Source organism: Pollicipes pollicipes, unplaced genomic scaffold (genome assembly GCF_011947565.3).
Source record: "Pollicipes pollicipes isolate AB1234 unplaced genomic scaffold, Ppol_2.1 Scaffold_4740;HRSCAF=5597_pilon_pilon_pilon, whole genome shotgun sequence".
NCBI lineage: Eukaryota > Metazoa > Arthropoda > Thecostraca > Pollicipedomorpha > Pollicipedidae > Pollicipes > Pollicipes pollicipes.
In genome coordinates, this window is record NW_023596545.1 from 10,405,781 (window position 1) to 10,421,009 (window position 15,229).

A 15,229-nucleotide genomic window follows, 5' to 3' on the forward strand; every position below is an offset into this window, starting at 1 on the left:
TGACCACCTTCTCTCTTAAAAGGAGTGTTTCATCTTTGTAAGGGGGTTTTGACTGAAACAGACATCTTGAGGATCATTCGGTGCAGTTACCGGCCCTGCCCTTCTTAAGATCTAAAACCTTGTAATTTCTCAGCTAAGCTACAATTAAAGCTACTCTTTAATTTCTCAGTCGCAATTTCTCAGCTAATTTCTCGGCGAATGTGTGCAACCTACCCCGTTCAGACTATTTCATGAACACTTAGGCATGCATGACGCCATAGAAACATCCGTCATTTCCTGCTACCCCGTGGGCCATGATATGTTTAAGGCTAGGAAAAATATTATCGTCCAATCGAGCATCTCTGACGTTGGCGAGCACGGTTTACGGGCACCATGTAGTTTAATTGGCTCTCGAGCAACGTTGCGCAGGCTGTGCAAGCTTCAAACACGAATCACGTTTTGTGTCACATGATGCAAGAAGCTGGACATAAGTGCTAGACCTTATATATATATATATATATATATATATATATATATATATATATATATATATATAGCGCACCAGGAATGAAATATATATATATATATATATATATATATATATATATGTGTGTGTGTGTGTGTGTGTGTGTGTGTGCGTGCGTGTGTGTGTATGTGTGTGTGTGTGTGTGTGTGTAGGTGGGTGGGTGTCTGTGTGTGGGTGTGAGTGTGGGTGCGGGTGTGTTTGTGTGCTTATATATACACATATATGTGCAAATATATGCATATGTTTATGTATATATCTATATGCTTATGCGTGCTCTTCTTTCCATGTGCTTTTAAATAGTCAAACTCTCAACTGATGTTTAAATCTACGAGATACGTGCATACCTTGCTCAGCACCATAAGCTAGTTTGACTTTGAACATACGAATATACATACAAATGTCATACATGACAATATAAGCATACAAACAAGCCTATTTGACAGTACTGTATAAACATTGCACGCCACAAGTATTGGCATGCGTAGGTGTCAAGTGCGGGCGATGATGCTAAATAACTACACTTAAAATTCAGTCTCACCGTTATTACATTCATTGTTGTTAGCATGGACTCAAACAGCATTTCCCCGTTAGTTTCGCTGCTTGGATGATCCAACGGAATGAAAAGGCTATCTGAATGGTAAAAAAAACAACAACTGGGTACTGAAACCGACCCCAGCTAAGTGCCACAGCGTCTCATTCACCCTCCGCACGTGACCTATTCACTACTCGCACGCCCTAGACGGTCACTGCTTAGATAGTTGTCAGCAGATTCGCGATCTGGGCGTTCTCCTGGATACCAAACACGCCTTTGCCAATCACATCGATTTTCCTGTCTCAAAAGCAAACAGGATGCAGTGCCTTCTCATACAGAGCGTGCGCGTGCCGTCGCCTCCCCGTCAAGCACGGTCGAATCATGAGGCTTTGCTGTGTTTCTTCGACGCTCGTGTGAGATCATTGCCTGAGTACGGGAGCGTTATTTGGAGTGGTGCTGTCGTTTCCCATCTCGCTCGGTTCGAACGACTGCAACACCGGTTTCTCGTGTGGTTGGGTTCGAGTACCCAGTCCCGATGTCTTCCACTGGATTATGAGCACCTTCTCGCTTACTTAAAGATAGCATCTAACAAGGCACCCTTCACTCGGTCTGACATGCTATTCTACGCGTAGCATATCATCAGCTCACCTGACATATCTGTTCTGTCTGGCTACGCCTGCCCGGCGCTCTCGGCGCCTGGCCTTTTCCACGAGCCATTTGCAAGGGTCAACACTGTTGAAAATAGGTTTGTCGCACGACTGCCCGTTGCCAGAAATTGCTTTCTGCAGCATTCTCCCTCAACTAACTTTTTGCAGCCAACAAAGTCATTCCGATCTGATTTGTTTAGTTTCGCCGGCACTTATGGAGTATACTTTTGATGGTCGTTGTGTCTGAGTGTTTAAGTTGTAGGTTTGACTGTGTGCAATGTGCATATGTGTGTTTGGTTATATTTTGGTTTATGTCTGTATCGTGTATTTATTGCTTTTAAAACTGGACTGCTTTCGCTGTTGGTCCTTTGTCTTTGGACTGCCTATGCCATACATAAGCAAACAATAAGCAAATTCAAGTGAGCTGATAATCTGTTTAGAACGATTTCGCAAAAACTGGTGTTACCGACCAAATTTGACGCGACCGGTTCATGGATAAAAATGTATACAATTTGCGTGCTTCCTTGAAACGACGGTATCAGGCAAGCGCATTATTATATGGTTTACATGCCATAGCCAAGTTTGTCGGAGCCCGCTGTTTCAAACTTTGCTCATTCGCACAATTGATTAGTCAAGGGTTTATGATCGGGACTAACAGGTACATCGAAGGCTAGTTGTTGCTCTCACAAGGACTCCGAACTGAATAATGCATAAAGATATAAGTTCGTGACCAGTATGGTTTATATTAGCTGCGTGGTAAGCATCCATTACACCTGTCGCCATCGAAAAGATGCCTATGCAGATATTCAAAGATTAAAGTGCTGCTTTGAAAGCGGAAGCACGAGCGGCGATGCCCGGTCCCCCCGCAAACAAGGCTAGGAGCACCGGACGTGAATTTTGCAAGCCACTGCAAAAGACGGAGGCGAGCGATACAGGGGATTCTAAACTTGAATAAGGATAGGTCCAAAGACGATGGATGAGTCGTTAGAAGCCCCACGGCTTCGCAGCCAGCGGCAGTCGATCCAGCTGTGTAAACCCATCTGCCTCCCCCCCCCCCTCGAACAGCGGCTCTTTATATGTGACCATGCGACAAAAAAACACGCGGACATAGCCACTGCAGATATGACCATAGGTGAACCTATGTGCCACGGGTGGTGCAGGTGTAATTCCTCACGCCATGACAATTGGTCATTATTATATTGAACCCCGCTCGGGCGGGGTTCAATTTGACCCCCCGCCCATATTTTCCCGAATGGTTTTTGGACGACGCGGTGTAGCCACGCCAAGCTTTCGTAGCTGTAGGCAATTGAATAGCAGATCTTTTGGTATACCAAACTTAGATGTTCCGTGTAAAGTAGCTGGCTTATGAAAGGTCAAAGTCAGGCGTTGGCTGTCAGTGAAGGCCATTTCTAGGGAATTGTTCGATCTGATGCGGCAACAGGGTGTCAGACGAAGCCATACATCTCTGAGAAAGCTTCTTAGGTAAAACATTAACTGAATTTAGAATTGCAGCGAGTTCTATTGACCTGCGATCGGGTACGAAGGTCACCCCGAGGTTAAAATAATCTGCTTTTTTTCCTCGGGAGATTGCTTCGCTTCATGAGAAAATCTCTTGTCTTATTCGAACTTGGCAATAACAAACACCGCATCAAATTTGTTCCACGAGCTTTTAAAGGTCAGAAAGACCACTGACGTAAAATGGTTCGGGTCGGCATTTTATTTTTTTTAGGGACATACCGCCTAGAACAATCCCAGGTGCTTATTTCAATAGAGAACAGCACTTTTGCAGTTTTTTTGGTCGCTTTGAGCTTTTAAAGGTACAGAAAGGTCACTGACCTTGCATGAACACCATTAATCGTTTTCTTAAGACAGGTATCTAGGCTCACCGCGGTTGCGTGAGGTCTGGAGGTACTTTTGACACCAATCTGGAGATTGACCTTGTTTGACTTTATTTAACCCCAAGATCACGACCAAAGAAATTCTGATTTGAACATAGGCGAGTTCACATGCAGGCTAACTAGGTTTCCATGTGCAATACATTCACCTTTGACATTAAGCGCGCACATGCAATGTCACAGCGTTAAAAAACATACCGCATGTCAAAATATCAACGACCCTGCTTATATCAAAATACCAACGACCTTTTGTATATCAAAATACTAACGGCCTTGACGAATCCATCACTACGTTCCACAGTTAGCAATGGAATATTGCTGGAGAAATAACCATAAAAAATCTGTAATTAGTCGTGCAGGATACAGGGAACATTACGACCCACAAAAATTATAGTATCATTAGGTTGTCCTGTGCCTCTTGACATGCTTAAGTGGTTCTTCTCAGGCATGGATCATGTGTTGTGGAAAAATAAACAGTTGTAGAGTTAAAACTAGGTCTCTCCCCATCGCCTGTGAGCATGTTTTCACGGCGCACATCTCCAAGCTACCGGCACCTCGTAGCCTTGCAACACCAGACCTGTACCACTGCTCCCCGGGCTCATCACTATCATCGAGCGCATTCATGCCTTCAAATTGACTACGGTGGAGTGTCAGGTCAGCCGGGCTTTCGATGCACGCAGGTACTGACTGACGTCAGGCACGGACACAGGCGCTGCTGATCTACCGAGACGCGGCCGCTCCACCACTTGACTTCACTGACAAGGTGCATAGACCAGTGAACGTGGGGCGGTGTCTGTCCTGGCAATTATCGATCTTCCAAAGTTCTCTTTTTGTTGCGATCTGTCACCAAGGACATTATATCTATGAAACAGTATGTCTGTGAAACTCAGTATATCTATTGTCGGCGCTACCTGGCACCGAGGTTACCTTTGCGGACGTTCGCAGCAGGTAGTAATGCGCATATCACGGCCATTCGCAGCCGGATCACACTGATAAGTCAGTGTTTTAGGTCTTTGTACTTCCATTAGCTTCGAATACTTCCAGCACATGTCAGAATACTTCATTCAGCTGGTTGTTGCTCGCCATACTCACTAAAAATACGTGTCTGCGCATACCTGACGTGGCGGCTGCACAGTTTGCAGGTGGCACGCAGGCTGCTGTTGTCCGACATAAAACCAAACCTTAGCTGTCTGATCACCAAAATCGATCATATGTTTTTTAAACAGTATGCATCAGGGATGTAGTTTCGGAAAGTGAGTTGGGGTGCTGAACAGTGAAAAGCGCCAAAACCTTCCGCCAACATACACGAAAAACAAGTTTCTAACCGGATTTGGCTCACTTTTTTTCAGTTTTGTTTTGGGCTGAACCCCAAGTGTGCGTTTGGGGGGAGGGGGGGGGGGGGGGAGCTAAAGCCCCAACTGTATGGAAGGCTACACCTCCGGTATGCATGATTTTGTGCGAATGACCAGAGGGTAAACGTGGCAGCAAGCCAACTGATAATTTTCGGCACGCTTCCAAAGTTGAGAGGCATGAACACTCTTGTTCCATGCCTTTTGATTGCGCTACCAGATAGCGTTGAGTTGGTCAACGTCAGCATCGACAAGTCTACGTTGGTTAAAAATTTTGACACTGCTGTGCTGTCATAACCATGACCATCGTGCATCATCCGATGCATGTTTTGGACAATGGATGTATTGATACTGCGAATGATGCAGCACAATTAGCTTGGTGTCCGTGGTTAGCTGCTCTTTAGATATATACGACTCGCGCGTGCTTGTAAGATCGTATCATGCATGCAGATGTACCCAAAACAGCCCGTTTTCTTAACTTACAGATAAGTGCAAAGAGTCGGTGAAACCAACTGGCGCGTGGCCCGCGCACGGCGTGAAATTATCCCTGGGGTTTGGTACACTTCACGAAACTGGCCGCGGACGTGTGTCATCTCCTGTAATTTCTTACCATAGACCACGTCCGAATGATGTCATAAAAGCACAGCTGCCGGACAGCTGAGCTCAGGTGCTCCGCGCCTGCATCGGTCACATACGACATGGACAAAGAGCAAGTCAGCCTTACTCAGGCTGCTGACGAGTGTGAAGAGTTCGTGAAACAAATCGGCATATGGGCCATTCCCCTCGCAAATGTAAGCTGTGCCTCCTGTTATCCTTTTCATTTGACTGGACACGTTTTTTTTTTGCATCGTCACGGATACGAGCCGGAGACCGGTGCTGCACCCAGCCGACGGACCAGCCAAAGCCGTCCATCACGAATCACGCAACCACGCCAGGAACGGCTGGATTAACCGAGCCGCACCACACCTCTCATCCAAACAGAATTCGCGTCTTTTGATTCTGACCAGATCAGCTTAAAACGGTACCAGTTTCGCTCTTCCTCTGAATGGCAGACTGGCAGAACTGGCAGACTCTCATGCGAACTGGCAGACTGAACTGGAGCGAACTGGCAGACTGGCAGACGAACTGGAGCGAACTGGCAGACTGGCAGACGAACTGGAGCGAACTGGCAGACTGGCAGACGAACTGGAGCGAACTGGCAGACTGTCATGCGCGTGGGCAGTCCTTTAACTTCTAATGCGCACAGGCGCTATATTCCGCAATATTCATTGCATCGCTTCATCTGCGCTTGCCTCCATCACTTAACAGCAGGAGCTCAAGTTCAAGTTCGTGTTCGTGTCTTCACGTTGAAATCACCTCCGCTACCTTGCTTTGGTGCCATTTTAACGGATAACAAGCTACAAGGCTCAGAAAACCTGTATGCAGTGAGCAAAGCAATCATTACGTAAAGCAGACATGCCCCTGTACTTTTGTATGGTTTGCTTCTACAACAAGCGTTCCTTAACCTTCCCTCGAAGCATGACTGGCAGTCACAGGTCAGGGAGCAGGACACTGCCGCAATTTGCCAGCAGCTTCCTTTGATGCAGATTTCTCTGCAAAAGGAAATGCAAGCATGCTTTGCTAGAATACTGTCTTTTCCTGATACAAAAGCCAAAGCAAACGTCCTGCGCCAACCCCCGTAAAGTTAAAATTTAGCCGTCATATTCCAGTTCACACTGGATCTGATTTTGTGATTTTTTCTGTGTTTTGACGCTCCCACCCGGATGCCCGCTTGATTCATCTGAACAATTTTACCCAGTGCGTCCCACTGACCCATTACGATTGCTGAGCGTATGCTTGAGTTTCAGAAATCAACAATACTGGATTACTAACCATCAACCTAATTCGTCGTTTTTATAATGCTGACTGATGGGGATCGATGCGATCCCCTGCTGTTTTCTCAATTAAGAAACATAGGGCTTAGAGAATGGCAACAGTGGATTATTCTCAAAACCTCTCGTGATTGGTGATGATTTGTATATTGCTAAGCCAAAAACCTTCCCCATTATGTCAGACAAAAGATCGAAATTCCCCAAAACGAGCCTGTTCACCTTTACATGAATATATGTACGAGGCCATGCATTCTAGCGCCACTAACATAGGCAAATGTGTTTCTTATTCGACTGTGAGCACAATGGCTCATAGTTACATGTGTTTTGCACACATATGTGTGATGTATGGCTCCGCTAATGTAATGTAACAATGTAACAATGTCGGCCCGCCACGGGCGGTTCACCGCATCGTCGCCTGGCGCCCGCCGCCCACGCAGGCCGGGAATCGCCATACAGTGTTCCGGAAAAACCGTCGCTGCTCCTCAGCTAGAAAGCCTAAGACACGTTTTTAGCGTCAAACCATGCGCAATGGGTTTTCCATAGGTGCCGCAAGTTTGGGCGCGATCGCACCTCCTGCCGGAGAGGTATCACCAGAGACGTTAGGGGAGGGGTGTCACAGCGACCCTCCCAACTTATCACGGCGATGGTTAAGCTGTGGTTTACAGGTATCATCCGGTCCAGAACAGCGTTACAAAACTTATCCAGTCGGTCGTGCAGGACGTAAATATGACTTCATGCTGGCAGACTTCTGGCTCCCCGGCGGCCCCGTTCGGTGGCTAATAATCCGTTGTCCTCTGACTATGAACCCTGACACCTGACCTGACCTGCCCTGTCGATTTGTCTAGCTCCAGGCGCCGAACTGCTGGGTTAACTGCCGCCCGGCCCCATGCGAATTAATTGGTCTTAAACGAGGAGAGGAGTAACAGGCAGTGAACTCGGAACTAGCGTGCGACAGCATGAACACAAAAACCGACATTCCTGCCACTGAAGTACCCGAATATGCGACACTGATCCAAAATAGAATATAAGAATTTTACGCAACTGTCGTGAAATCACTCTAAGAGATTGGCATTGTTCTTGATGTTTCACTATTGACTCTGTGAAATGTATTTTTGGATTGCAATGCCGTGCTTCTTCCTGGGATGCATTTGAGGTCAAAATAAAATCCGTTAAAAACTCATTTATACACTTATAGCTTCAAGCTACCATACTCGTACCTTCATTGTGAGGCATAGGCGCGACAACTTGGTCTGATCAACCAGGTCGGGATCCGAAATCTTGATGGACCAGCAGTTTGTTTTTTGAGATCGAGCCGCACTCACCATTTCCGAGAACCGAGCCAAGGATTGCTCAGAAGAGGCTCAGACTGCTGTTGAATTATGACAAAGAATCTTTTAAAATTCAGAATCCGTGTAAAATTATGACTGGTGTCTACCGAGATCCGGGAACATTTCTAGGGCACAGGCGCATTAATACAGTTGGTCGGGTTGATAACGCTGTCTTGTGACAGGCGGTGTCGGGGCTGAAGGAGCTGAAATTTGTTTGATATACTGCAGCGCCGCCTTGCTTAGATCATCCCTTCACCCTTTGCTTAGCGCCGCCTTGCAATGATCAACTACGTGATCATTTCCGCTCTAACAGTCCAAAATTCCTCCACATCTGTCCGTAAAGTTGCGAGTGTCAACAGACATCATGAGCAGCCCTGCGTACACAGTTGTCCTCCCACACGCCTCTCCCGCAAGGAGGTGACCTCGTCAAAAGGGAGGGCTGACCTGGCAGAGGCGCTCTGCACTCAACGAATGCAGTTACCAACATATAATGGGAGGGACTGGGACAAAGAGTTGGGGTGCTGCAGTCTGGTCTCCGCTTCCATCCCTTTTTGGCCAAGTCAGCCTGAGGACATGAGACAAAAGTTGCACACGTTGAACTGAACGCTCCCCGTTGCAGGGCTACCTTACCACCGCGGCTAAAGTTGCACACGTTGCACACGTTGCACTGAGCGCTCTCCGTTGCAGGGCTACCTCACCACCGCGGCTAAAGTTGCACACGTTGCACTGAGCGCTCCCCGTTGCAGGGCTACCTTACCACCGCGGCTTAAGTTGCACACGTTGCACACGTTGCACTGAGCGCTCCCCGTTGCAGGACTACCTTACCACCGCGGCTAAAGTTGCACACGTTGCACACGTTGCACTGAACGCTCCCCGTTGCAGGACTACCTTACCACCGCGGCTTAAGTTGCACACGTTGCACACGTTGCACTGAGCGCTCCCCGTTGTAGGGCTACATTATCACCGCGGCTAAAGTTGCACACGTTGCAATGAGCGTTCCCCGTTGCAGCGCTACATTACCATTGCGGCTAGATCTAAAATAAAGCTGCCCATTGGAGAACAGTTTTGGGAATCAGCTAAAATCTGGTGGTGTTGCATTAACAAAGAGACAGAATACCGTGTATAATATTTTATGTCTGCTGTAGATGGGGTTCATCCGTATAGCGGACGGTGGGACGACAGAAATCCGCAAGCACAGACGAGAGGCAGAAGCCAGACCTGACATGACCTTGGCTGCTAGGAGAACTCGCTCTGGATGTTCCCAAGGTAATTGGAGCGTGCAAATTGTGCAAAAAAGGTCGACGTGTTCGTGTGCCAAACTGCGAAGCAAGAAGGGTGTCGGCTAAGCCCCGTTTATCTGATAATGGGTATTGAGGTATGATTGAAGGCGCACCGCACGTCCGCGTGCGGCCGTCTAATTAACTTCTCTTCACTCTCTTTGTGTACTCCTATTAGAATTTAGAATTATGTTGTGTTCACTATCTAAACTGGGGAGGATTAGCTATGCAATATGCTGTATGCACATGCGCGAGCGAGAAATGAGTCCCTTCTGGGCCCGCGCTGACCTCCAAGGGGTCTGGCTGATCGTCCTCACGTTGGGAAGTAGCCCGTTACGGATCATGACCCAGCCTCTCGGCGTGTTCCTCCCGCCTCGCTTGGCACCCATGAGTGATCCGAGCTCCGTTACGGATCATGACCCAACCTCTCGGCGCGTTCCTCCCGCATGGCTCGGCGCCCATGAGTGATCCAAGCTCCGTTACGGATCATGGCCCAACCTTTCGGCGTGTTCCTCCCGCCTGGCTCGACCCCCATGGGTGATCCGAGCTCCGTTACGGATCATGACCCGACCTCTCGGCGTGTTCCTCCCGCCTGGCTCGGCGCCCATGAGTGATCCGAGCCCCGTTACGGATCATGACCTAACCTCTCGGCGCGTTCCTCCCGCCTAGCTCGGCCCCCATGGGTGATCCGAGCTCCGTTACAGATCATGACCCAACCTCTCGGCGCGTTCCTCCCGCCTGGCTCGGCCCCCATGAGTGATCCGAGCTGGATCGTCATTCGCAACGGTGAACCCCTTCACTATCCGCGGAAACATTATGCCACCTGTGAGGTGTGCCGCCTGTTCAGTCGCCGCGCCAGCCTCTGAGCAAACCCCTCCATTCGCAACGGTGAACTCCTTCACCATCCGCTCAAGGATTATGCCACCTGTGAGGCGTGCCTATTCCCTCACCGCGCCAGCCTCTGACCAAACCCCTCCATTCGACTTAGAATCCGAGCTTAACCCTCCACCGGCTGTGTATTGTGGCTACACGGGGGCTCACCACAGCCCCACCACACCCTGTGCGGTTGTGCATCCACCTCGCTCTGCCGTGCCGGAACTGCTAACATCTCGGGCGTTCTGACCGCACGTGCTGGCAGCACTCCTCAGCATACATCGCGCGTGCCAGGAGCCGCCAGCCCCCCAGTGCCCGCAGACCGCTTCTAAGTTGCCCTGCGGTGACTCCCACACCGCAACGGAACCCGTCTGCCCCCTCAAGCGCCAACGGTTCGAAGAACTTGTGCTGCGCTGCGCGTTGGCGAGCCAGCTGACAGCAGCGGTGATAGCACCGCAACATGTACCGGCACCGCGGCCCACGCTCTACAAGGCAGCACCACACGATAGCACGACAGCACTACATCACGACTGTAGCCACAGTGCAGAAAGGGTGTTACTTCGCAGCTAGGGTGATCTTCGAAGGACGAGTACATGACCATGTGTTGGGTGTTGTACGGCGGTTTGACTGGCTTAGTGCCCAAAAGGTAATCAACTTCTTCGATATTTGGCTGTTGGTTAAGTACTACGAACGGGGAACCCAAAACCTTATATTCTCAGCTCTCCTACCACCATCAAAATGCCGAACGCAATCCGCGTATGTCCAGTCATTTATTTCTTTCTTGCCTCAAAAAATCGTGGGAAACGAGCATGCACCTGCCGAGGTGTGCATATGTATAACGGGTGTGTTATCAGCAACGGCATTGCGAATAGGCCTCTTTCCACCTTCAATATCCGTAGCGTTGACATTATTCAAAGAATCTGACATGTTAATTTCCTGCATATGTCTCTCTTTGTCGTGGAATGTTTGTCGCATTGTTATTGCCTATGCGCCTGTTGGCGAAAGCCTGAAAATAACCCGATTAGTGTGGAATGGCCTGATAAAGTGCAATAGAATACAATACAATACACCCCCGATACGCTCAGTCTGGAACTCTGATGCGTTTTTTGTTGTTGTTGACGATATATATTTCTCACATAGACACATCTTCGCGACCACCCAGAACGCTGCTCTGCGCATCCCTACAGGAGCGCTGGATACTACCCCAGTCGCAAACCCACGCACTGAAGCAAACATTCCTGCTCGGTCGCGGCGGCATCAACATCAACTGCCCGGTCACGAAGGCATCAACGTGAACTACTCGGTCACGACGGCATTAACGTCAACTGCTCCTCAACGACTGTCATCTGATGTCCCATGTTAAATGCATAGCGTCCCCAATTCAGGAGCCAGTTCCACCACGTCGCTATTGTGCCTTGTGCGCCACCGTGAACCCTGGGCGCGATTCCGTTGGACTCCGGTGGGACAGTTCAAATACAGACGCCAACTGTGGAATGTCGTGTGTGTGATCCGGAACTGGGAAGGTGCGAACGAACAGATAACAAGACAACGACGGCGTTCCGCTCCTACAAACGCACTGTCCGGCCCAAATCAACTGACGTTTCACACTGCCTTACATCCCGTAAATCGTAAACCGAGAGCAAGACAACACAAATAACCGACAATTGTCTCTCAATTCATCTGAAACCAAGAACTCTCTGGTCACTCTCTTACGACAATCTTACCAGCTCAACGTCTTTGTGTCCCTGGAGGTGATCCCTTCAACAAAACATTTCTATTTCAGGACCGAAGCAGAACATTGCTCACACCGATGTAAACTCGCGATGTGGCGTATTCCATCACAACCGTCGAAAGTGTTATCTCCTTCATGCAGACTGCTCCGCCGCGACGCCCGCACGTTTCCATCCCTCCAGAACACACCTACGCTGTCCGCCCACTTGGCTATGATTTCAGTTACACCGCTGAGCGAACTGCAATTCACTCCGCCATCTGACGTATTGAGCAACGTCAAGCCAATCGTTTCGTGATTTGGCTCCGGATTTTCTTTCGCCGCTTTGCGGCTTCATATAGCTCAAGTTATTAAACCAGTTGGAAAAACACTCTATTCTTGTCGCTGCCCGACAATGCAATCACGAAATTCTTCTGGGCTCCCGACCAAGCCGGGATCCGGGAAGGAACAAGGCGACCGCGCCGCAACGGCCTTCTAACCGTTTGTAATCAAACGTTAAGCCCAGTCCCAGGCGCTCTCAATTTGATTCACTCTGGTTATGATTATCTTCTTCATTGCAAACGGCATATTCTGGCCTATCACCATCTTCATCCAATCAATTCGATTCTCCGCCACTGGTCATCATGGCAAAGAACGCCCGTGTGAAGGAAATTAGCCTGGCCCGCCCGCATATATGGGGCACACGAACACCACCCACAACCTCATGTCTGAACGCTCAGCTCTGCCGACTTGCCACCGCTGCCAAACGCGTTGTGGTATTCCGCACTTTTCATCGGTCTGCTCTCCTATAATCAGCAACGTCAACCGCTCATCCGCTATGTAACCGGTAATCGGCTACCTCTGAAGCTCAGACAAGCAATTCACATCCCGGTTGGATTGATCTTGGTTTCGTTTCCTTACGCAGCACAGCGCTAGGTGCTTGCGGATTTCCTGTGCAATTTGGCAACAACGCACAGGTCTCTCTCCTCTGGAAAGGCTTCGGTTGGTTGATTAGACAAGCCTTGTCCTGGCGAAATACGCTCCATTTCGGCCATTTGATACGCCGCAAATGTCACCAGCCCAGCTGAGCCTGCGGCAATGCTAAGCCGGCTCCGATTTCATTGGCTGTGGTAGGTCCATCGATCCAAGCATCGCTTTTGCTGCAATGAAGCTATCACCCAGCCAGCGATTAAAGAACTATTACAGCATTGACTCAGACCTCTCATCCACTCGTCTCCTGTATTTGTCATTGCCTATGTCGTTCATTTGTATGCGCTAGAAGTCCCTGCGCGCTGGGTATATGTGATATGCAAATACTTGCTTTTGAAACGGATGATATAAGTTGGAAGACGTATTTTTTTTTGCATTTGCGTAGGGTGGCATAAGCCGGCATATGATAGCATTTCGGCAAATTGTCATTTAGTGCACCTCAGACATAGCTTTAGGCTAGCCCCGGCAATAACAAAGAATGGGGATGGGACCCAAAAAGCTCAAAGTTTTATGTCGTAAGCACCTGACTGAACATGACATCGGGCCCGAGCCTATTCGGCGAGCTATCGGCACGATACCTCCATACCCTGACCCACTGCGTGAAACCAATACCCTTATATCTAAACAATGTCAGTAAATATGACCACGGCCATTTCGCAAGAGGTGTGTATGCAAAACGTATCAGTTTTTAACTGAACTCAGCTGTGGCGTTACACTCATAGTAAGGCTACTGTGGATAGTCGCGCATTTGGTCAGACACGCCCTCTGTGCTGCCGTTGAACACAGCTGTCAGCTGATTCAAAGGCTATTCAAACGGCAGGTCGCGACCCTTTCAACGTACTCAGGAAGTTTTGTAACGCAATGCGTGGTTCACTGTGATGAGGTATCTGTACATGTTTTGCTTCTAATGCGATTCGTTCAACGTCGTACAACACAAATAAGTTTCTAGCATATTTGTTGAGAGGCGATGATTGAGCTAGGGTCACTTCTTAGAAACTAGCATTAGCAGGTAAGCTATGCTTCATCGTATTTGTTGTCACTTAATTTGTAAACGTTGTAGCACAACAAAATCATTCGATTAGACACCGGTAACATACTGGTACGGAGTACTGGCATACTAACACCAGTACCAGCACAAACGCACTTAACGCACCAGTCTACACTGATTGCGACCTCTTGTCCGATGGATACTCGTAGCCTCAGGTAAGTAAGTTTTTAGCAGATATTTCCGAACACAGTGAAATCGTCTGTCATGTATTTACCGAAAGTTCCGCCACACTTCTGTGGAAGTGAGCAGTGAAAGTTTACTGCGGCGGGAATCGAGCGTGGGTCTCTTGGGTTAGCCAGCATACTACCATGCAGCGTTCTTAGTCGACTATCGCACGCGTTAACGGAAATTCTACGATACCCTAGAGGAAACGAGTCCTGCAAAGGCGTCATGCGATGAGAATCGAGCCAGGGCCATCTCCAATTTTTAGGCAGTTGGCCGGCATCAGCATAGTCAGTTGACTAGGTCATCTTCGTACCATCGTACTGGGACTCGTGGCCATGGTATGGGTAGTTTGTAACTGAATAATGGATAGTCTGTAACTACTTATTGTTCGTGCCTAGCAACCGAGGTTGGTGACGTCCGCACATCTTACGTAAGAACAAGATTCGCGTCGTTACTTGGTCCCTCCATGTAAAGAGTAAAGCAATATCCAATGGTATGCGAGCACCGTTCAGGTACGGACCGCTTGATCTTCAGAACTAAGCTCTGACAGTGGACGAGCAGTTTTTCGATATCTATTGACACACAACATTCTATCAAGACATGTTCTACCAGTGGATGGATCTACTTCATGTGCTGCCAACATGTCAACCCAAGCGTGTATCAACCACACCCTGCTGGAACCAAGCAACGTGTGCCAATAACACGAACATTGCTGAAAAAGCTTTTTTTCTTAAAAATGCGCCGGTAACGGCCAATGCGACAAGTTTTAAATCGAACGTAACGTATGTCGGAATGTACGCGTGGGCATCCTGTCATGGAACGCGAGCGACAAAAGCTATCATATCAGCGCCATCGGCTGTTGTGCACCAAGGCTTAAGCACGGGGTCTGCTCGTTGAAGCCTGTGGCCCTGGCCACTCAGCCATCACGCCCTCTCTTAATGTGCCCCACGACGCGCCAGATCAAGCCGCAAAGTTCAAACATTGTTCCTGAATGTCTCTTTGGGGCAATATCCGCACTAGTTTTTCCAATTTTGATATCTT